Below are 25,965 nucleotides of genomic sequence, written 5' to 3' on the forward strand. Positions count from 1 at the left end.
AAAATTCAAAAATAATAGTTAAAATATAAAAGAACTATAATTAAATGGTCGCTAGTATAGTTTACCCTATTTATTAATGGGAAAGGAATAAGGTACGAGTCATGGCCGTTATTGTCTGAAATCCCAATAAAGAAAGAATCAAAGGAGATAAGAAATGGTGACACGACATCCATCCGCCTCCAAAGCGTAAAATAATAATACAGTGAAACTACCGGTCCGATCGGGCCACTATAAATAGAGAGAAATGAAAAAAAATAACCAAAAAATGAAGCGATTTCTTGGCTCACACGAGAGGAACTCCCGATTCTCAAGTCTCCAACTCAGACCCGCTACAATAAATTAGGTATTTGCCTTGTTTATTCCAAACTCGCTCGCAAATCATTTTCCTTTTATTTTTCACGAGAGATAGAAATAGCGAAGCTCTGGATTCCACCTCTTCCCGTCCTTGCCGACGGTGCTTATGCCGGTTGGTTTCCAGGTAACTGATTCCATTTGTTTTCGTATAGATCCGATCAGATTTAATTTATTCTTTGTGATTTTCTGTTTACGGTTGGATCATAGGCTTTTTCTTCTTCTGTTTTTTTTGGATCTATTTTCTGTTATTTTGTTTCTCTTTTTTTGGTAATTTAAATCTATTGGGAATTGGATTTTCTGTTCTGTAACGAATTTTCTTAGTATTTATTGATTTCTTTCATCAATTGGTTTGTTGATATTTCTATTTCGTTTGTTCGTACAATTGTCGAATATGCTGTTTGTTTGGTTTATATACGGGTTTTAGGAATTGTTCTTTTACCTATAAACAGGCATTGGTTTTTTTGGTTGTCGTGACATGATGAGTCGCAGGCTGGACGCTAGTTGTGCAATTTTATTGAATATTGCTTGAATATGATAGCCTCCGCGGCTTTCTTGAGATTTCAATTTTCTTGGAATCTCGTGTTTCATATCATATGCTTAAATCAGTTTGTCATATGGGCTCAATTAAGGCCTATGTTGACTCAAGTTTCAATTGATGTTATTTTATTGTTAGATTTTACCGGACTTGGATTTAAAGGGAATTAGCTTCCTTTTCAAGATATGGCAAAAGTCTGCTTCTGGTCAAATTGCAACCTCTGCCGGGTTTTTTTATTCCAAGAAGTGCTTGACTGGCGGTTTATCGTCCATGGAGATTCTCTTTTGGTTTCCTTTGTTAATTGCACTTAGTGTCCATCCTCTTTTTAATACTCAACACGAGAGTTGTAATGAATTTTTAGTGCATTCTATGTACAACAACCAGTCATGAGAAAACACCTTCCAGGTACATGATATATTTCCATAATTATCTTTTATCGTATCTGCTAACTACTTCCTTTTCTAACCTTTGTTATATTTGTTTTTTCCATTTTTTCTCATCACAGGCCTTGTAGTAGATGATTGAAACTTTGAAAGTTGGTTGCTAAGCATTAGCATTAGTAGTTCTTAGTTAATGTTCTGCTGTTGCTCCTGATGGGTACTGATTACTGAGGATATGTTGCTTTACTGAGAATTCTGCAACTGTTTCTATTTAGCATACATGAGTTAACTGCAATTAAACCTTTGAACCAAGGGAGTGTATCTTGAGCTAGGAACCCTTCCTTCTGGCTGGAGCAATCGTTCTGGTTGTTTCAGTATGTTTTTTGGTGCCCATCCATTCCTACAGTTGATGCCGTCCTTTGGTCTTGAAGCTGCGGGTTTAGCACCAAATAAGGCTTTGGAGCCCATCCACCATAAAAATTCTGGCTTGATGTTATTTCATGTTTCCAGTGGAAATTAATGGTGGATTTATCTGATCTCCAAATCTGTTTGTTTTTGTTTTATAGTTTTAAATACAAGCTATCTTCTAGTGAAGATAATTGTCACATGTCTATCCTTGTGTCTTATAAATCTCCTAAATAAAGAAAGGGCTACTTTTTGTTCCGCGAGAAAATGGAGAGGTTAGTTGTTTAATACAGAATTTCCTAGACAGTATCTTCTGCATGGTCATTTATACTTATCAATGTCTGGAATGATGTTAGGTACAAATTAATTAAGGAAGTTGGCGGTGGAACTTTTGGTAGGGTGTGGCGAGCTATTCATAAGCAGTCTGGGCAAATTGTGAGTTTGCCTGGGATCTTATTTACTTAATTTTAAGACCATTTGTCATCTTTTATGTTGATATTGAAATATCCTTTTCAAATAAATATTTTCTTTCTTGAAGGTTGCAATTAAGAAAATGAAAAAGAATATTACTCATGGGAAGAATGTGTGAATCTGAGAGAAGTTAAGGTAATATGAGTTGCTTCATTCTTGTTTTGCTTGTAGTTGTTTTATTTCATATGCCTGATAGTCTGTTTGTTTTGACAGTCTCTGCAGAGAATGAATCATCCGAATATTGTGAAGCTTAAGGAAGTCATCAGGGAAAATGATATTTTATTCTTTGTGTTCGAATATATGGTAAGTAACCATCTTTTATTTATGTTATTAACTATTGGGGTTTTCCTGAAACATGAAATGGTTCCAGGAGTGCAACCTTTACCAACTTATGAAAGACAGGGATAAGCTTTTTTCTGAAGTTGAAATCAGAAATTGGTGTTTCCAAGTCTTTCAAGGTCTTGCATACATGCACCAGCGTGGATATTTTCATCGTGACCTAAAGCCAGGTATTCTGTTTAAATTTTTGCCTACCAACTCTGTTTATTTTTGTTTCGTCTACTTAAAGAAATATCCTGCAACTGACTGCCCTTTTCTGTATAGAGAATTTGTTGGTTAGTAAAGATATAATCAAAATTGCTGATTTTGGTCTTGCACGTGAAATTAATTCACATCCACCGTACACGGAGTATGTCTCAACGCGCTGGTAGGTTTGGTGCATTCCGAATTTGTGTTTTTAATATCTTTTGTGTCTGTATATGTGTGTTTGTATGTATAGTCATTACAAACTGATATGAGCCTTGAATTCCTTGTATTTTAGGTATCGTGCCCCTGAAGTACTTCTTCAATCATACCTATACACTTCAATAGTTGGCAAGTTTTCTGTGCATTCAATAGTAATTCACTTGAGGATAGAAGTGGCAGCAGCCCTTTAAGTATGTTTTTTCACTACTTATTACAGATATGTGGGCGATGGGTGCAATCATGGCTGAGTTATTCACCTTACATCCCCTTTTTCCTGGAACCAGGTGTGTTGTTGTGATTATATCTAATTATCTTTTCTAATTTGTTTGGCAAGTAGGGTAGTTGCTGGCTATTCATTTAATTGATGCTAGCCCTTCATTATTGTTGCAGTGAAGCAGATGAAATCTACAAAATCTGTAGCGTAATAGGTACCCCAACTAAGGAATCGTGGCCTGATGGGCTTGATCTTGCAAGCGCTATAAATTACCAATTCCCACAGGTCTTCCTCTCAATGTTCTCTCTCACAAATTGTAACTTTGTAGCATAAGTTCCAGTTTATTTTAGTATGTGCTGTTGTTATTGATATAATTTTGTGTATATGAAATCTTATATTATTTTTAATCTCTGTTATTGACATTGCAGTTCGATGGTAAGCATCTTTCTGCATTGATACCATCAGCAAGCAGCGATGCTATCAGCCTTATTACAGTTAAGTGTACTCTGTTGGTTTTTATTCCTTTGCACCCTACAGCTGGAAGGGCTTTCTGTGTTTGTTATTCAAACCATTAATATTATTTTTTGGATTTCTTCAAGACAAATTGACATTATTTTTGTTGTTTGTTTAGTCTCTTTGTTCGTGGGATCCTTGCAAAAGACCAACTGCTGCTGAGGCCCTTCAACATCCTTTCTTTCAGGTGGTGTTTTTTAATAATTATATTAGGGGACCTAATTATAATGGTAAAATGCATTTATGTTGTACCAAGTACTCTGCTGAAGGCAATTCATGTGATGTGCAGAGTTGTTTTTGTTCCTCCCTCCCTTCGTCCCAGAACAGCTGTTTCTAGAACTCCTCCATCTGGTTTGTTTGAAAACATAACTGTTCTTCTCTTATGTTTGGAGGGGGTATATTATTTCGACTCATTTGTGGCTAATATCTAATTTGCATTGTTTGTAGTTGGGGTTCGAGGAACATTGGAACAGCAATCAGTTAGGAGGTCTTATATGGCTCTTCCCAATACGAAGTTCACTGGCAGTTTTTCTTCTCTGAAGACAGATGCATCTTTTGGTACAGGTGACAGATTGTAGAATATGTATCAATATGGATTGGATGTAGATTGCATGAACTCGTATCTTTAAAGAGCTTTCTTGTATATTATTAATTTGACCAAGTGTTCCTTCTATGTTTCTGATCAAACTCAGACAGACGTGATGCCTTTTTGGGAAGTTTGAACCTTCTTTACTGAAGAAAATTACAATTAAATTGGCAGTAGTGCTCTTTTTAGGAGTTGCATTAAGTTCTGTTTTTGTCTCATCACCTTTTTCAAATTTCAACCGCCAATGTCATTTATTTGCTAGATCTTATATTGTGGATTCTCTAATTTTTGTCGACTCTTGCAGGTATGCAACGCAAACCGGAGATGCTTAATCAGGTAACGATTTTTAATGTGTCATAATTTTTCTTCTTCTCTAACAATATTTCTTTGTATTGCTTCTAAATATGATCTTTGCCTTCTCTGAAGGATCCGAAAAAGAATGATAAATCCGTGAAGAGCTTTACCAAGCAACCCAGGTATTTGCCGCCAGGAAGAAAGGCTCCAAGTAAGTGAGTTTTTATTTATTTATTTTGGTTTTATTTAAATATTGTTTCCTTTTATTTTAAAATGATTTTATATTCAATTATATCTTAGACTAGTAAACTCAATATTATCAGTCCATGGAAGTAGAAGGGAAATGAAAGCAATATAAAATTTATCCATAGTTGTTCTACCAATAGAAGTGGTTCATTTCTGATATGCTTTTAACCTGTTTTGGTTTTGAAGATGGATTGACATTGAAAACTTTCAGTGGGTATATTTTAGTAGTAGTCTTGTTCGATTGACTTGAAATATATTTGTGGTCTGGCAGTATCCATGAGCAAGGATAAAATTGATCGTGGAGCGGCTTCAGATGTTACAGAGAAGATGGGGAATGTCACGATTGGAAATCGGAGGCAGTATGTTGGGCAAACACGGCCGGCACCTATGAAGGCTGGGGTGCAGTGGACTGCGGAATCTAATGGCATGTTTCTTAGGCCAACCCAACAAATACAGTCTGGCAGAAGTTTTACCAGAAAAGTAGTGGGATGAGATGGATGGATGGCTCCACATCATGTCTTTATAATAATGAATTATAAGGTCGTCTCATTCGATACATGGATACGAAAAGAATGAGGTGCGTTGACTTTGGTTCTATTCGTTTTTATGAGTGGTTTTGCGTTACTATTAGAATAAACATGGATCGTGTTACAGTTGGCTGGTTTGTTCTTCATATTGACGTTGTTTGGTAATGAATTGTGGGTTGTTGTGTTTTCTTTTTCATAATTTGAATACCCTATTCTCTGATTTCTTTTCTTAACTGTGCCTTGGTTCCATTTTTTTACTTAATGAACATTCTTTCTATATTATTTTCTCGAATCAATTACCCGTTAATTATTGTTCTCGCTGTGAAAGTTTTGCTTATACGTTGAAGGAATTCCTTTGCCAATGCGTTTTAAGGAAAGGGAATCTTGATGCGTGTTACACTTGAGCACGTGCAAAATCATTGATTTGTAACCTTGTAGGTGGTATGGTCATTTTTGACAAGATTGAGCTTTGCATCAGTAAATAACAAATTGTCAATGTACCTAATTTAATTTTGTCAAAAATTATAGGTATCTGCAAAATTTGATAAATCTCTTTTTAAACCACAAAGGATGTAAGTGTAAGATCACCATTAAGTTGTCCAAGCAGTCCTATCCGAATCTGTTTTGTAAGATTACCATTCAGAGCTGATAGGTTTCTCCTACTAAATATGTGATATGTGTAAACATGGGTTGTTGAGAAAGAAGTTTAATTAGGGGATCCAAAAGTAATAAAGTTTGTTTATTAGTACGTGACTTAAAACCTTAAGCATTGTTTGGTATAGTGGAGAGAAGATTGAAAGCACCCATGGTCACTTAATTACAAAAATTTTCGTTTGATCACTGATTTTTTTAATTTTATCAATCAGATCATTTAAGTATTTAAGTGTAATCAATCAAGTCACCGACTGACACCATTTAAAGAAATAGCTAATATGATTATTATATTTAATCAACTTAATTCTTAAAATCTTATTTCTTTCTTTTATTAATATGGAATAAGTACAATGGAGTATTTGTTCAAAGATAATTTTCAACCATTTGATATAGAAAAACCACACCTCTAACATTCCTGGTACTCGAACCCGGGACGTTAAGGAATAACAACAATTCTTTTACCGCCGAGGTCACTCAGTCTATGTCAATCCTATAAAGGTTAACAATATTGGATTATTAATACAGTAAACTCGCAAATTGTACGAATAATAAAACTAATTATACGAGTGTTCTAAAAGAACGTACACATAAATGTAATTATGGGCCGGTCAACCCATTTAATATGACGTTGGACTTTCGTTTAGTAAAACTATCTTGATCCGACTTATGGGCCACGCCTTGCCTTACATTAAGATGGTTGAGGGCAGGGGTGGATGCACTAAGCCCTTAGGGACCAAGTGAATCCCATTATTGAATAAAAAAAGTAAAATTTAGTATAATATGTTAAAGAAAAATGAAAAAAAAATTGCACCGTTATTTTTAAGAAAATAAATTAATATTTTGGACCCCATTGTTAGATTTCTATATTTGCCACTGATTGAGGGGACGTTTGAGAATACTTATGAAAGTGGTTTCGGCCTAAAATTTCGTTTGAAATGTAAAAGCAATCTCAAACAACTCATTTTCAGCCGAAATTCATGTTTGAAACTTGATTATTGACTCAAATCAAGAAACTGAAAAATATTTTTTTTCGTTATTATTATTCACGGTTTCAATTGTTAAAAAATTTCCATGCAACTATCTTGACGGAAATGCTGAATTTCACAATTTTTTTTTGTTTGTAAAAGAAAGAAAGAAACTGCAGCTAGTAGTTTTGAGTGCAAAGAAGAAATCATAAAAGTGAAATCTTCAATGCAGAACTCATGGTCAAACTGGGATATAATAGTTAATTTCCCAAGGGTTTAACAAAGTTTAATGTTCATGGTAAGCATTAAACTATGTATGGGCATTTGAGTAACACGCAATTGCACATGATCACACATTCCATAATTAGCTAATTTATTTTAACAGTCAAAGCTCAATATGCTCCTTTACTCTACATATTACTAGGGCGATCCACAAATAGCTCATACAAATTACACTCTTCAATGTTCTTGTTCAGTAATAATGAGAAAGTTGAGGTCCAATTTGTATATTAAAATTGGGTAAATTACAAATTTGGTAATTGAACTTTACTTCATTTTCTATCTCACTCACTGTACTTTAAGTCTTTTCAATTTCCTCACTGAACTCAATACATTGGGTTTTTTTATCACTCGACCATTAAACTGTTAATGGTAGAGTGACAAAAATAGGAGAGAGAGTAAGATTCAGTGACAAAAAGATCCAATCTATTAAGTTCAGTGAGAAAATTGAAATCTTTTAAAGTTCAGTGATCAAAACAAGAGAGAGTGAAGTTCATCGATGGAATTTGTAATTTCCCTTAAAAATTTAGACAACAGGGACAAAAACTGATGCTAACTGAGGTGTCATGTTATTAATTATACACGTATTGTATGTACATGTTACGTACGTACGTGCATCTGACTGTACTCAAATGAAATATAAGCACGTGTCTCCCTGTGCATGGGATCCCACGCCAGCTTTAAGTAAATAAAAATGGAAAGTCAAAGCATGTTTAATGAATTATTATTAAAAGACAAACGCACTGTTTTAGTTAAATAATGATTAATTTTTATTCCCTGGAAACAGCGACGCTCTTATCTGTAAAGTCAGAAAATGACTTGGCATGAAATCAATCAATTAGGCCATGCCCAGCTATCTATTGCATATAAAATGTGGGGGAAAGTAATCGTGTTTTAACGTTAAATTTTAATTTTTTTATTAATTTAAAATAATTATAGAATAATATTTATTTTAAATATTATTAATTTTTTGACGATGAATATACAATCACTCTATTATAATCACTGATAATCGAATCCATAATTTTATTAACAATAATAATTTTTTAACCACTTAAATAAATTAATTTATGTAAAATCAATAGTTTAAATATTAAATACGTAATTTATACTAAAATGTATTCTTTCATTCTTTCTTAATGTTTATTTCCTTTGCAAGTAGCTTAAATAGGGACCCTCGTAGGGCTTTGATAGCATCGTCAAAAGGTGGATTTAATTTAGACTTGGAGTGGTATCCAACCCCCAAACTGTATTCATAATATATATATATTCAAAGAGGGGCACGATTCCGTTTGTTTCTTCTTTTATTTTTTTTCCTGGCTGCTTGTCCCATCCCATGTTGTCTCATTACGACAAAATGATAATCATAAATAGTGTTTTGTATTAAAAGAGTTTAGTTTATATTAAGACAGTGCTGAGGAAAGTTGATTTAGGGTTAGAAAACATTGCATATTTAAGCTTAAAATATAAGAAGATTTGAAAATTCTAAAAGATACGATTAAGGATGGACAGATTTGGGACGGACTTTCGGTCAATTCGACCCGAATTTAGAGTGAGTTTGTTCTACCTGAGCTTGATCTATTTTTAAGATAAAACTTGAATTCGATCAGATACGAAACAAATATATTTATAAAAACATTAATTTTATTTGATAAATATAAGGATATGATTAAAAAATAATATAAAGATGATATTATTACAATTATCCCTAAATATAATGTATAATTATATTATTTATCGGGTCAAGTATTTTTCACCTTAGACCTGAACCCGACCCGAATATCCTCTAAAAATTCAACTTGAATTCGATTTTTTTAAAAAAAATTAATCCAATAAAATAAAGTTAAAACCTATCAATTTGAGTCACATTTTTTTTCTAAGAATGACCACCCGCATCTCCTCAGTCCACCCTAATCTTAGTAATTTAAAGTAAACAAATCTCTAAATAGGGACAGAGAAACAGGGCAAGAAGAGTATTATGAGTATGGTAGAGTAGTTTATTTACTTACTATTTATGATCGTAGTACTACTAGGGTTTGTTATTATATGTATATTAGATGACCACAAAAAGTAGAAACTTTTCTTCATTACAAAACCAGCAGTTCAGCACATACAATTAATGTTTCAAACCGAGGGTGTCCTGGATTTGGCCCATAGTATCCCCATTCACCCATACTGCTTTAGCTTCATACGGCATGGGCTGGCTTGCATTAAATGTTCCCCCTTCCCTCGCTGTACGGAAATTCTAAAGTATTCCCATTTCAACGGTCACCCCTTATTATTTTAATCCCCCACAACTTGCTTCGCCAGAATCATGCAAACCTTCTTTATTCTACTATCATTTAATATAAAAGGAATGTGACCGAAACTTCGTGTTCACACCCTAAAGTAATAAACTTGAAATACCCGGTGTTCAAGATGCTTTACTATTCGAAGTTATAAATAATATACGACTATAGACTTTGACTATTAAAAGTTACAGAATTGTTACTTGATTATTTATGTGTTTAAAATCGTTATTTTTCGTTAAACAATTGATGGCGCTTTGAGCTGTACGTTAACATGTTGACTGAGATATGATTATCGTTTGAAATTTCCATATCAGATTTCATCATATCACTGTCGGCGGGTTAATGTTAAGCTCAGACATCCATCAAATATTTAACGAAAAGAACGATTTTAGAACATATGAATAGCTGATTAATCATTCTGTAACTTTTAATTGCTGAGAAACGCAATAAAGCATCGTACTATAGTCAAAGAGATCATTTATAACTTTAAAAGTTGGGATTTCAATAAAGCACCGCCATGTAATATGAGGACCATCTAAACATGGAACAATGAAGCTCCAAGATATTATGAATCTGATCCAGTAATTAATCAGGTCTACCAGGAAGCATGCAAGTAGCAAAGAGAGTGACACTGTGGGGATATGAGCATTGGGTCAAATTCCCCTCCAAAAAAATTATTTTTGACGGGTCCAAAAAGTAGAATCTGCATTAACTTTGAACCTGGTCAATAAAATGCCACTAGTGATATTTTTTAGGGACAGAATTGAGAACAGCTAATCATGTCTGATGAAGCTGATGTTTTTGTGGGTTTGATTTAGCAATATACTGCACGTAGCAACAGACATAAAGGATTTGGATAGATTAAGAAAGGGTAAGGGTGATGTCAAATTCCTACAAAATGGTCCTTTTTTAGTGAATGAGGTTTCTGTGATGGATACCCATTATAGTAAAAACAAAACCTTTTTTTTTAGGGGAAAAAAAGCAAATTTCTTGGAAGCTATGGGAAACGACCAAGTGAATGTCATCTTCAAAGCTAAGTGGGAGATCTCTCACTATATTCTCAGCCCAACAAAAAAAAAACAAATGATAGCTGGATTCCAAGTACCTATTCCAAAGGTGTAATTAGGTTTGAATAATATTGTATACGAGCATTTACGATTACAAGATGTGTATACATTATTAATTGGTTAAAAATTCGAAACGAATACTGACTTATAATCATTTTAAACTATTAAAGAAATATGGTCTAAAAAAGAGCCGTATGTGTTCGTTGCTTCCGATTTCATAACTTGTCTAAACGTGTTGTGAGTGAAATTATTATAACTAAAAAGCATGTTTTTACCGCACGATCAATGCCAAACAGGTAAAAAATGAGAAAAATTGTGATGGAGACGGTGTTTCAAACCGACCGCAAAAAGCTAGGATTTCTAATCCTTTCGTTTTTAACTTTGCATTTGGAAGCAAATTATAATTTACCCTTACTAATATATAGTCTCCACTCAATTATGTATTTGCATCTTATTTTAATAATTTAATATTAATACAATGTCTATAACGAACATTTTATCTTTTTATACTCACTAATTAAATTTAAATTACACTTTTAACACCACTTTAAATTTGTATGTACTTTTAAAAGTACTTATCAAAATCCCTAGCAAACAAACGTTGGTTTATTATTCATAGTACAAATAGATGGCATTTTAAAAATTAATAAAAAAATGTGTCATTTCAATGATTACTTTAATATATGCCATAAATGAAGAGATGTCGTATTTGTTAGCATTAAAAAGCAAAAGCCACCCAATAATGAATGGATTTACTTGGGAAAACCGTGTCCAGAAATCTCCCTCTGGTCTTATCTAAATAGAGAAATAGTTGCTACATAGGTTTTGTCCTCCATTCAATTCATTTATTAAAATTTAATTTCATCGGTATTATTACTATATTATTTTTAAACATTTTGATTTTAATTTCATTAATTTGAAGATTGTGATTTTGTGATGTGTAAAAATTTTGAATTCAAACTATGCATTATGAATATTTGACATTATTTTTATTACAGCATTAGTCATTAAAGATTTTCCAACCCCACCCAAAAAAAATTTGGGGTCCCCTATTAAATTCAATGCCTTATATTTCATGATCTCGGCAGTCTAATGGGAGGGATCCAAGTGGTTCGTTTGACCATCTATGTACCCTCTCCGCCGTACACTTGCATCTCTGATTAATAAGTCCAACAAGACTAATCCTTTAAAACCGATTGAATTTAGATCATATTCAATGTTTCAAATCCATTGAAATTATTAGGTGATAGATCTAAAAATATTTTTTAGTATGGGCGTATAAATGTTAATAACGTAATTTTTTTTTCAATAGGATGAACACCAAAGAAATTAATGTGACATCAATAATAAAATAAATAAATAAATTCAGATTTCAGGATAGATACATGCTCACCATAAGAAAACCTTACATTCACCACCGGAGACGGATCTAAGGTCAAATATTGAGAGAGATAAGACATAAATTCAAAATAGGGACTTATTGTGTATTTAATTTAAAATTGGGAGGATAATATTCTAATTTTATTTTTAAACTGAAAAATACCTAAGATACTATTAAATCAAAAATTTTGAGAGTAACAACAATCCCATCTGTCCCTATTGTTAGCATTGTACACATGTTCATTTAGTCAAATATGTTTAATGTAATCTACAGTCTTATTATTCTAATAATCAAATAACGTCGGTATTTATCACAATATTTGATTAGAATAAATGAAGACGAAAGAGGAGTAAGGAAGAACAAATTCAATTATTTAATTTTTATTTAATAAATTTAAATATAAATTTAAATATATAATTATATAATCTCAAAATTAAATCTTTTAAAATAATTTTTTAAATTATATTCTAAAATTATTGTAAAAAAAATTTCTAATCATTTACAACACGCACTGTAAACACAATTGTTTGAACTTAAGAATATAAAAAGAATATTAATACTCTCTTTGACCACATAAATCACTCGATGGGTTTCTATTTAATATTAATTTAATGGTGATTAATTTATGAATATGGATTAATCAGATTTAGTACTGATGCATGAATAATTCGTTAACCATAGAAGGAAAGACTAGGTTCTGTTTACGACGGACAAAACCTGATATATAAAGCAAATACATTTGCAGCTCAAGTTAGGCGTAGCCTTTTTTGACCTTCTCAATCCAATTATCCACTCACACAGACAAAATGGAACGATGCATGCATGCATGCAGATTCTCTCAATTAATGCATAAAGGTAAATATTGCGTCCGCAGGTTTTAATACAGTGTGCTTTCCCACTTGACATTTACCACTGACGGAAAAGCGACCGGGGGGGGGGTGACTTAAAAGTGGATATTTTAAGGAAAGTGAAATAGTGTAGAGATATGAAGTGTGCAAAGGTGGATTTCATACGCCTTTTCACTATGCTTATTATATATGTTACAGGACCACCGCACAACACATGGTTTTATTAAAAATATGAAATTTAAACTCATCAAGCAGCCTCGATGGTAACTAGATATTATTTTTTTTTCAAAGATTTTGGATGTCATCATTTATGCAGGGAATATATACGTTGTCATTACTCAAGACTGTTCAAAAAGTTTTGTAAAATTTAATTTTACTAGTGTCTATATAAATTTGATTAAACACGGATATATTTTCATCTTTCAACTCTTTAGATCCTTAATCTATATCCATTGAGCACCCCAATGACGTTATAAATTCTATTAAATGTTGATGTATTTTCACCTTTTAAGGTAAATTCATTAGTATAGTTGTTATTCCTAGAGGTCACATGTTCGAGCACCAGCTGCTGCAGCATGATGATTGAACGTTTATTGTCAAATAGTTAAAAGTATTTAAATAAATTCTACTTTAAAATCACCTTAGTTTAATAAAAAAATCAACCCACGAATCTTGATCTTAACATCCCTTTATGACTACAATTCTAGATAAATATAGATTTTGTAAAACTCATAATACAATCAATTGAAAAACAATATCCTCTCTTTATCATGTTATTATTTAAGGTAAACTATGCATTTAATACTTAAATTATCTGTTTTAATATGTTTTAGTACCTAAACTTTTGATTTTTTTTTCCAAATCATACATGACATTTAGTTTTTGTTTATTTTAGTACACACCGTTAAAAACTTAATGCGTCTAGTACCTAAGCTATTATTTTTAGTCCATTTTAGTATCTAAACTTAAAAAAAACAAAAAAAATAACGTTAAATTTTGAACAGGGGCGTTTAAACGGAAACCAAAACTAAACTTTAGGTATGGTTTTAAAAAATTAAAAGTTTAAGTATTAGAACAGACAAAAACTGATAGTTTAGATACTAAACGCATAACTTACCCAATTACTTATCTCCCTTCGGTTTCTTTTTTATAATTATGAATTATATAGCTTTACAACGAAATCTTCACCTAATCAACTTGTGATGATGTTTTTCGATTTTCTACAATCAACTCAAAATCTTCAGTCTTTTTAGCCGATATCATACAGGCAAATAGAGTGAAAAGAATATACATATAAATACATATAATATATATTTATTTGGGATAGGATTAGCTATACGACTCTGATTTCGAGATGGCAAGTTTCCTGTGGACAAGGCATGTGCTTTGAAAATAACCCTAGGCTTTCTATAATAAAAAAGTCGCAATTATTTAATGAGTTTGGACAGATGGCCTCAACAAAGAAAGTCGGCGATTTGGAAACTTATTGTATATCTAATATTATAAAACGAAGAAAAGGTTAGCAAGCTGATCTCAATATAATTAAGCATAAAATAGTCAAATCCCTTACATTTTGGTAATTGACTTTGACAGCTCAAGTCTTTCTAGGTTTAAAGCCAAGTGCGTTGGTACCTCATTGCATGTATGCGGGTTATCCTTAGAGCTGTAAATGAGACGAGATAGATTACGAGCTATTCGAGATCGACTCTATCAAGGCTCGATAAATACTCGGATTGTATGGACTCGACTCGATCTCGAGCTCGACTCGAGTTCTTAACGAGCTTAAATGAGCTACTCGATATTCGACTCGAAAAGCTCGTGAGCAGCTCGAAAATATATATATTAAGATTTTATTTAAAAAATAAATTATTATTATTATTATTATTATTATTATTTATGTATTATTTTAAAAAAAAATACAGTAAATTTAATGTATTTAAGGTTCATGTTCGAGTTTGAGTTTGAGGCTTTAATCGAGTTAAGTTTAAGATTTTTTTTCATTTTGAGCCTTTACGATCTGCTCACGAGCTTCAGTTCAAGATTTCGAGTTCGAGTCGAGCTTGAAAATTTTAAGCTCGCGAGTTTTCGAGTCGAGTCGAGCTCCATTTCAGAGTTTTTGAGTCGAGTCGAGCTCAGCAATACTCGAGCTCGACTCGGCTCGTTTACACCCCTAGTTATCCCTGTATGTGATCAGGGATGAACTAAGGGATGAGTTAACGCAATCGTCCCTTAAAATTTTAAAATTAATATATATAGAGAGAGTTAACGTGTCATACATAGAAAAAATTAACATTGTCATAGTTGGATCTTATCTTTTTACTTCAAAATGAATAATAACTAGATTACTCTTTATTAGAAAGATAGATTAGCACGAACTAATTTATCTCAACGGTTAAAGAATCGTTGTTTTTCTAGAGGTCACATGTTCGAGCACCAACGACTGAAGCAAAGTGATTGAGCGTTTATTGTCAAATGATTGAGAATATTTAGAACATATACTACTTTGGAATCACTAGCTTAATCAATAAAGAAAGATTAGTTTGCTCGTTCAAATTTAGCGTGTTAACCCAAAATGTTAAAATCAACTAACAATAACTTTAATTTTTTTTTAAATGTTAACATTTTTAAATATAAAAAAAATTAAAATGAATTTTTGCATAAAAATATTAAAATAAACTTTTTTATATAGTTCAAATGCTTGTAATAAACTTAATATAGTTATCATATATTAATGAAATTTTTGAATCAATCAAGCGACCTCATTGGTTAAAGAGGGTGTTATTCTCTAGATGTATTGAGTTCGAGCAACTACGTCTATAGGGTGTGTTATCAATAACTAAGAAATATTATGAATAGAAACTACCTTATAATCATCACACATTATTAAAAAATTATTAATATTTTTTTATTAAGTTAAGATAATTGCAAAGTAATATTTGTTTTATCACTTTGCTATGGTCGCTGATGCTTGAATTAATCTTTAGGAACAATAACAATTCCTTTAACTACTTAAATAAATTGATTCGTGTAATAGGGCTATTCTTATTCATGGCCATCAAAACTATAAAGAGAGCGTAAATTTATGGAAGAGAACCCGCCCAACACGAAAGAAAATGAGTTTGATTTTAGGAGGCAATATTCTAAACCTATAACTGACCAAATTGATCATTCAAATAGAGTGTGATTTGAGCTATTCAACGAGATTTTTATTGAAACAATTGGTTCGAAGAAAAAAACAATAAAACTTAAATGGGCTAGTCGATCTAAATGCAAAGACGTGTTGTTGAAAATGGCAAACATCTGGTTATCCGTGTGGCCATGTTATAAAAGTTGCTCTTCATTTAAACCAAGATGATTCAAGCGCATACGCTATGGATTGCTACACTACAAGTTTATCGACAGACTTATGCCGAGATTGTCTACCCTATTCCACATCCTTCTGAGTGGGACATATCAGATGACTTACAAACAGTTTGCCACCAGCCATGGACAGAAGGCTACCTGGCCGACCAAAAGTCACGATCGTATACCGTCTAAGGGTGAAGAGAAGAAGAGATCGACATGTAGTCGGTGCAAGGAAAGTGGTCATACAAGGTTGACATGTGGATCACCAGTGCCATCAAAATCATCTTTTCCTCTACCAAAATATGGATCCTCATCAAAATCCAAGCTCATATGGTCAAGCAAAAGGCAATCATCTTTAAAATCCCAATCACGATTGGCTTCACCTTTTGAGACTGTTAACTTAGGTGATTTTTAAATGCAAACGTTGTATTATGTGGATTTTATGTGTGAACTTTTAACATTTTCAGTTGAATTAATGACTCAGGCCAACATTTTGACTTAACCAACTCTTGTTATTCAGTTGTTATCACTATTAGGCATGCATTTGACTATCGCAACACGGAAATACAATCGCAACGCGAAATGAAAATCCCAACATGAAAATCGCAATGCGGAAATGAAATCGCAACGAGAGAATCGCAATGCGAAATGAAATCGCATGCGAAATGAAAATCGCAACGACGAGAATCGCAATGCGAAATGAAAATCGCAATGCGAAATGAAAACGCAACGACAGAATCGCAATGCGAAATTAAATCGCAATGCGAAATGAAAATCGCAATGCGAAATGAAAATCGCAATGCAAATGAAAATCGAACGAAAGAATCGCAATGCGAATGAAAATCGCAATGCGAAATGAAAATCGCAACGAGATAACCGCAATGCGAAATTATAAACGCATTGCGATTTTCATTTCCATTGCGATTTCATTTCGCATTGCGATCTCTCGTTGCGATTTTCATTTCGCATTGCGATTTTCATTTCGCATTGCGATAGTCATTTTTGCCTTCAACATAATGCAGATTGAAATCAACAAAATCAACCATACATTCAATCAATTAAACAAGCACAAATAAGAATTATGTTCGCATCAATTACACAAATCAACTTTTACAAATCATCTTTTACAAATCAATTAAACAATCAAAAAATAAGCAATAATTCTTATTTCCGATCATCTACTATTGATCAACTTTTACAAATCAATTAAACAATCAAAAAACAATCAATTAAACTATTGAATCAACTTTTACAGCTCGACATCATTTTCACGCAGTTCACTTCTGAGATTAACCTGCAGAAACCAAAACATTTGTTCAAACAACACTTTACACATCTAAAAACCTACAACAGCAAATTATTGAATTCTAGTTACTTAACCAAACATTTTCAAACCAAAGTATATAAACTTACCAATTGTTTAGGACATTTTTATAACGCGGTGCAGGTAGGCAGCGCTCGTATATATCGATTTAGCCATATAATGCCGAAACCACAAGCCTACTGCAGCTTTATCTCTATCGGTGGGAGGTAGATACTTGATGCTTCCGTCGTCAAACGCTCCAACGCCAAGCATACGAGAGGAACACAATCTCCTCTGGCTCCGCTCGTTTGTTGTGGCGCGGTCTCGTCTCTAATAACTGTAATATTGAGCTTCTTTGGCTTCTTGTTTCCAGAACGAGTCCAAATTGATCGCATCCAGAATTTAGCCAAATGAGAGCTCCATCCCTTAAAACATCTCTTAAATCAGCCAATGATATGTAATTATCATGCTGTCATACACTATTGTCTTAAGGGATGGGAGCTGAAGCTCGACGAGAATCCAATGTTTACGTTCCAAAACAGGGATAAACACCTGCAATCATAAGTAAATAATTCATTCATTTGCGCACTTATTCATAAACCTTTAAACTCAATCTAAAATAAATACTAACCTTATCGACCTCCCACCATGCAGGATAAAGTTTAGCTTGTCCATTGCCCAAATCAAATGATTCATCTCGTGCATTCTTCAAGTGAACGGCGTGAAAAGACGTCGGCATTATTGTATATCGTATATTTTTATTTTTCTTAAGTTTTTTATTATAGACGTGTCACCCCGCATCGATATGCTGTTTTACAAAAAAAACATATATTAGTGACTTACATAAATTTAAAAAAAAATTAATCAAATTGAAATATAGAAAAATATAAGCTTACCCCCCCATCGAAATAGCCATTGTCTTCGACCCCTAATAATACGCCCCACCAAGGCCGTTCAAGCAACAAAAGATTATCATCGGTGAGCTTGCATATGTCAGTGAAACACCCCTTGCTCCGCTCATGTAGTAAAATCAACTGCGGTCTTAGCCCAAAGGGTGTTATCCAAATTGTGTCCGGTAGTTGTTCCCTATCTCTTCAGATACCGGTATGGTACTGGCCGGTAACTCATACGAGAGCCAACTTGAATCCATCATGTCCGGGCACGTCAGAGGGTTTCTCAAGAAGCCTACATATGACGCCATGTGAATCGGGCTCTTGAATGGTGGGAGGGACCTCTTCAATGATGACAGTGGCCTCTTGAACGGTGGGAGGGGACTCTCGAGGAATGATATGGGGGGCCTCTTCAACGATAGGAGTGGACTCTTGAGGCTGACAGGCGAGTCGGCTTCTTCTTGCGGTGTCTTCGCACTATTGGGGTGTACGGAGACTTAATAGCACGTGCACGCTGTCTGATGCGTGAACTCCGTCGTGCAAGCATAACCCGACGTAAAGCATCCACTCTATCGGGCCGCTAAAATTAAATACAAAAAATCAGTAAATAAACAGACATGATATTTAAACAGTGAAAACAAAGACAAATATGTTTCAAACTTGCATTGTATTCACCCAAGTCATTCTTCTATCATAGTTCACAAAATGCATCAGATAACAAAGAAAATATGTTTCAAACTAATACCCTGAAGTTAGTATTTGTCTTTGTTTGTCTATTGGTTGAAGTAATGCAATCCATTCAAGTTTCAATTTGCAGAAGAAGAAATAGTTTACTTTCGCAACACGAAACTTAAAATCGCAATGCGAAACCAAAATCGCAACGCGAAATAAAATCGCAACGACAGAATCGCAATGCGAAATGAAAATCGCAACGAAAGAATCGCAACGCGAAATGAAAATCGGCAATGCGATTTGGTTTCGCGTTGCGATCTTGTCGTTGCGATTTTGGTTTCGCGTTGCGATTCTGTCGTTGCGATTTTCATTTCGCGTTGCGATTTTGGTTTCGCGTTGCGATTTTAAGTTTCGTGTTGCGAAAGGTTTCTTCTTCTGCAAATTGAAACTTGAATGGATAATTTACTTTCAACCAAAAGACAAAACAAAGACAAATACTATTCACAGTGTTAAAGAATACACATTTTAGCAGAATTGGCAGCAACCGAACAAATTTACTTTCAACCAAAGACAAAACAAAGACAAATACTATTTCACAGTGTTAAGAATACACAGTTTAGCAGAATTGGCAGCAACCGAACAAATTTACTTTCAACCAAAAGACAAAACAAAGACAAATATTTCACAGTGTTAAAGAATACACAGTTTAGCAGAATTGGCAGCAACCGAACAAATTTACTTTCAACCAAAAGACAAAAACAAAGACAAATACTATTTCACAGTGTTAAAGAATACACAGTTTAGCAGAATTGGCAGCAACCGAACAAATTTACTTTCAACCAAAAGACAAAACAAAGACAAATATATTTCACAGTGTTAAAGAATACACAGTTTAGCAGAATTGGCAGCACCGAAACAAATTTACTTTCAACCAAAAGACAAAACAAAGACAAATATACTTTCACAGTGTTAAAGAATACACAGTTAGCAGAATTGCAAAACCGAACAAATTACTTTCAACCAAAAGACAAACAAAGACAAATACTATTTCACAGTGTTAAAGAATACACAGTTTAGCAGAATTGGCAGCAACCGAATAAATTTACTAAGCAATCTAAGTGAAATGGCTAATCTAAGTGAAATTACGAGTAAATTTATCATTAAGTTAAATATGGAAAATCTTAAACTTACCTCGTTGCGTAGAGTATGACCTCATTCTGCAACGATACTATCATCTCACGTAGAGCGGCAACCTCACCACGTAAAGTTGACACCTCACACGCCATGCACCATCGTTATCGCGTAGATACCGATCTCCTCACGCAAGGCATTGACCTCATCACGTAACTCCCTTGACTCATCCCGTTGAGGTGGAGGTGGAGAACAGGGAGATAGGAGTCGTGGCATCTTTGCCGGTCGCCTATCATGAGGTGATGGTGGAGAAGAGGCTCGATGATGTGACGGATAGGTGATGGCTCTCGTTCTAGAGGTGTATAGTCGGGTTCGGGTGATGGCTCTAGGTGAGGTGATGGCTCTCGAATTGGAGGAAGTGGATGCTGCCATCATCCGTGCCATCAAAAAAATTCTGACTAGCTTGCCACCAATCAGTGGCAAGCTCTTCCTCCGTGGGTGTCAGTCTTTGTAATGGAATGTTGGCCTCATAAATATAAAAACTCAAACAAAGTTAAACGTCTACTATTAATAACTTGTTTATATATTATATGAAAGTATGTGTGTTAACTTACATTATTTATTGTGGCATATGGTATTAAGTCTTCCCAATCCAACAGAGTTTTCCTCTTCCAGGAAATAGCCCTGGGAATATCATTTGACGTTTTATTGCATATGTACGCATGCTGGGGAAGCTCGAATATCCAAATCTACAAATAATATAATAACAAAATTAGTAATTGTTAAATAATTAATTATAATTTTAGAAACATTATATAGAAATTCTTACCTAAAGGCCCAAACAAAGCCTGACAAAGTGTATTTGGACCCATCGCCCCGCAAACTTTTGCGGTCATCAAAGGCAGACGACAACTTAGTCCAGGTAGCTTCCTATATACGAACCCCACGGAAACAGATTCCATGCATTAGGTCCTCTACCAATATTATTAGCTCCCGATGAATAGGTTGTCTGGCCTCTCTGCCTAAAAAGCCGGCATACACAGTAGTAGAAGGCATACTCGGACAACATCGACGTCTTCCATCCGAGTGAAACCAGCTTTATTATTAAATAATTTCTTCAGGTCGTCGACATGTAGGTTCGGCTTCTCCATTGACTCATCCGGAAAAAACCCGGGATAACCATGATGGGCGGGCGATATGACGAGTGTACCGGCCTACATCATCGTGTCCGAATCGTAGACAGTGATTAAGCAGAACTCCTTCCGCCCAAAGCAAGTATACGCTGGTGGAAAATGAAACCATATCTCTTCCTCACCACGTTGTATACTGTCGGTAGATTTGATGTCATGGTCTGAAGCCACAAATGGGTCAAATTAGCATCTCCACCCGGATGCTGTACTCTCAGCCATGGCCCGAGCAGGTTTCCTCAAACAATTGTCTTTGAGCAGGTGAAGCTTCTTTGCAATTGTAGTGGCCAGGCTGACTTTATTTCTCAAGGTCAATTGAGCCGAAAAAAATTCTACAAAAAACAATAAACTACCAAGTTAGATTTGGTTGAAATGAAAATCGCAACGAGAGAATCGCAACGCGAGATGACAATCGCAACGAGAGAATCGCAACGCGAAATGAAAATCGCAACGAGAGAATCGCAACGCGAAATGAAATCGCAATGCGATTTTGGTTTCGCGTTGCGATTCTCTCGTTGCGATTTTCATTTCGCGTTGCGATTCTCTCGTTGCGACAGTCATTCTCTCGTTGCGATTTTCATTTATCTCGTTGCGACTCTTCTGCAAATTGAAACTTGAATGGATTGCATTACTTCAACCAAAAGACAGAACAAAGACAAAGACAAATACTAACTTGAAATCGCAACGAGAATAACGCGAAATGAAAATCGCAACGACAGAATCGTAACGCGAAATGAAATCTAAGTGAAATGGTTAATCTATTATTGAAAGACCAGTAACTTATCATCAGTTTCAATATGAAAAACCTACAATAATGCAAACATTTCAATAAAAATAATTAAAAAAACTAACCCTCGGAGGTTGATTTTCCATTTCTGAATATTGTGAGGGATTTCTGACCGTGAATGGTTGTGAGGGATTTCGCCGGAGATGGGGACGGAAATCTTCGGAGATGGGGACGGATTTCTTCGCCGTAGAGAGTGAGAGATGGAGATGGGACTGAGTTGTGATTTTAGGTTTTAGGTTATGAGTTGCGATTACGGGATTTCTTAATATTCTTTTGTAATTTGAAAATAAAATACGCGTAGCGATTATAATGGCGCTTTAAATATCGCGTTGCGATTTACGGATACGCGTTGCGATTTTATGTATTATCGTTGCGATTTACGAATACGCGTTGCGATATACGGATACGCATTGCGATTACCCATACGCGTTGCGATTTACGGATACACGTTGCGATTACGGATACGCGTTGCGATTTATGTGTTCGCGTTGCGATTTTCATATTCGCGTTGCGATTATGGAAAATCGCAATGCGAATTTGTACTATCGCATCGCGATTTTCAAGAATCGCGTTGCGATTTTGGAAACTGATTTGCGATTCTGGAAACTGATTTGCGATTCTGGGGATCGCGTTGCGATTTTTATTTCGCGTTGCGATTTTGTTGGTCATTTTGGCAAATCCAAAAAAAGTTGGTTAAAATCGTATATTATAACTTTTTTTTGGTCACTGAGGCGATTTTCTCTATTATATATGTTGCAGGACCACCGCACAACACATGGTTTTATTAAAAAATATAAAATTTAAACTCATCAAACAGTCTAGGTGGTAAACTAGATATTATTTTCTTCAGAGGTTTTGAGTGTCATCATTTATGTATGCAGGAAATATATACGTTGTCATTACTCAAGACTGTTCAAAAAGGTTTGTAAAATTTAATTTCACTAGTGTGTCTATATAATTTGATTAAACACGGATATATTTTTATCTTTCAACTCTTTAGATCCTTAATCTATATCCATTGAGCACCCCAATGACGTTATAAATTCTATTAAATGTTGATGTATTTTCACCTTTTAAGGTTAAATTCATTAGTAATAGTTGTTGTTCCTAGAGGTCATATGTTCGAGCACCAGCTGTTGCAACAGGATGATTGAATGTTTATTGTCAAATGGTTAAAAGTATTTAAAATAAATTCTACTTTAAAATCACCTTAGTTTAATAAAAAAATCAACCCACTTAATCTTGATCTTAACACACCCTTTATGACTACAATTCTAGATAAATATAGATTTTGTAAAACTCATAATACACAATCAATTGAAAAACAATATCCTCTCTTTATCATGTTATTATTTAAGGTAAACTATGCATTTAATACTTAAATTATCTGTTTTAATATGTTTTAGTACCTAAACTTTTAATTTTTTTTTCAAAATCATACATGACATTTAGTTTTTGTTTTATTTTAGTACACACCGTTAAAAACTTAATGCGTCTAGTACCAAAGCTATTATTTTTAGTCCATTTTAGTATCTAAACTTTAAAAAAAACAAAAAAATAACGTTAAATTTTGAACAGGGGCGTTAAACGGAAACCAAAACTAAACTTTAGGTATGGTTTTAAAAAATTAAAAGTTTAAGTATTAAAACAGACAAAAACTGATAGTTTAGATACTAAACGCATAACTTGCCCAATTACTTATCTCCCTTCGGTTTCTTTTTTATTCAAATTATGAATTATATAGCTTTACAACAAAATCTTCACCTAATCAACTTGTGATGATGTTTTTCGATTTTCTACAATCAACTCAAAATCTTCAGTCTTTTTAGCCGATATCATACAGGCAAATAGAGTGAAAAGAATATACATATAATACATATAATATATATTTATTTGGGATAGGATTAGCTATACGACTCTGATTTCGAGATGGCAAGTTTCCTGTGGACAAGGCATGTGCTTTGAAAATAACCCTAGGCTTTCTATAATAAAAAAAGTCGGCCATTAAAATAAGTCCCTTCGTATATTACAATTATTTTAATGAGTATTTGGACAGATGGCCTCAACAAAGAAAGTCGGCGATTTGGAAACTTATTGTATATCTAATATTATAAAACGAAGAAAAGGTTAGCAAGCTGATCTCAATATAATTAAGCATAAAATAGTCAAATCCCTTACATTTTGGTAATTGACTTTGACAGCTCAAGTCTTTCTAGGTTTAAAGCCAAGTGCGTTGGTACAACTCATTGCATGTATGCGGGTTATCCTAGGGCTGTAAATGAGACGAGATAGATCGCGAGATATTCGAGATCGACTCGATCAAGGCTCGATAAATACTCGGATTGTATGGATTCGACTCGATCTCGAGCTCGACTCGAGTTCTTAACGAGCTTAAACGAGTTACTCGATATTCGACTCGAAAAGCTCGTAAACAGCTCGAAAATATAATATATTAAGTTTTTATTTAAAAAAATAAATTAATAATATTATTATTATTATTTATGTATTATTATTTTTTTTAAAAAAATATAGTAAAATTTCATGTATTTAAGGTTCATGTTCGAGTTTGAGGCTTTAATCGAGTTAAGTTTAAGAATTTTTTTTTCATTTCGAGCCTTTTCGATCTGCTCACGAGCTTCAGTTCAAGATTTTGAGTTCGAGTCGAGCTTGAAAATTTTAAGCTCGCGAGTTTTCGAGTCGAGTCGAGCTCCATTTCAGAGTTTTTGAGTCGAGTCGAGCTCAGCAATACTCGAGCTCGACTCGACTCGTTTACACCCCTAGTTATCCCTGTATGTGATCAGGGATGAACTAAGGGATGAGTTAACGCAATCGTCCCTTAAAATTTTAAAATTATATATATATAGAGAGAGAGAGTGAACGTGTCATACATAGAAAAAATTAACATTGTCATAGTTGGATCTTATATTTTTACTTTCAAAATGAATAATAACTAGATTACTCTTTATTAGAAAGATTAGATTAGCACGAACTAATTTATCTCAACGGTTAAAAGAATCGTTGTTGTTTCTAGAGGTCACATGTTCGAGCACCAACGACTGCAGCAAAGTGATTGAGCGTTTATTATCAAATGATTGAGAATATTTAGAACATATACTACTTTGGAATCACTTAGCTTAATCCAATAAAGAAAGATTAGTTTGCTCGTTCAAATTTAGCGTGTTTAACCCAAAATGTTAAAATCAACTAACAATAACTTTAATTTTTTTGTTTAAATGTTAACATTTTTAAATATACAAAAAATTAAAATGAATATTTTTGCAATAAAAATATTAAAATAAACTTTTTTATATAGTTCAAATGCTTGTAATAAAATTTAATATAGTTATCATATATTAATGAAATTTTTGAATCAATCAAGCGACCTCATTGGTTAAAGAGGGTGTTATTCTCTCTAGATGTCTTGAGTTCGAGCAACTACGTCTATAGGGTGTGTGTTATCAATAACTAAGAAATATTATGAATAGAAACTACCTTATAATCATCACACATTATTAAAAAAATATTAATATTTTTTTATTAAGTTAATATAATTGCAAAGTAATATTTGTTTTATCACTTTATTATGGTCGCTGATGCTTGAATTCGTAATCTTTAGAAACAATAACGATTCATTTAACTACTTAAATAAATTGATTCGTGTAATAGGACTATTCTTATTCATGGCCATCAAAACTATAAAGAGAGCGTAAATTTATGGAAGAGAACCCCGCCCAACACGAAAGAAAAAGAGTTGATTTAGGAGGCAATAGTCTAAACCTATAAACTGACCAAATTTGATCATTCAAATAGAGTGTGATTTGAGCTATTCAACGAGATTTTTATTGAAACAATTTGGTTCGAAGAAAAAAACAATAAATGCAAAAGGCCCATCTGCG

General features: G+C 33.7%; 1 pseudogene; it reads left to right on the forward strand.

Annotated features, from left to right (window-relative positions):
- The first annotated feature begins 209 nt into the window (after positions 1-209).
- On the forward strand, positions 210-25,697 carry LOC120199524 (annotated as a pseudogene).
- The last annotated feature ends 268 nt before the right edge of the window (positions 25,698-25,965 follow it).

The sequence above is a fragment of the Hibiscus syriacus genome, unplaced genomic scaffold (assembly GCF_006381635.1).
Source record: "Hibiscus syriacus cultivar Baekdansim isolate YM2019G1 unplaced genomic scaffold, ASM638163v2 tig00005459_pilon, whole genome shotgun sequence".
Lineage (NCBI taxonomy): Eukaryota > Viridiplantae > Streptophyta > Magnoliopsida > Malvales > Malvaceae > Hibiscus > Hibiscus syriacus.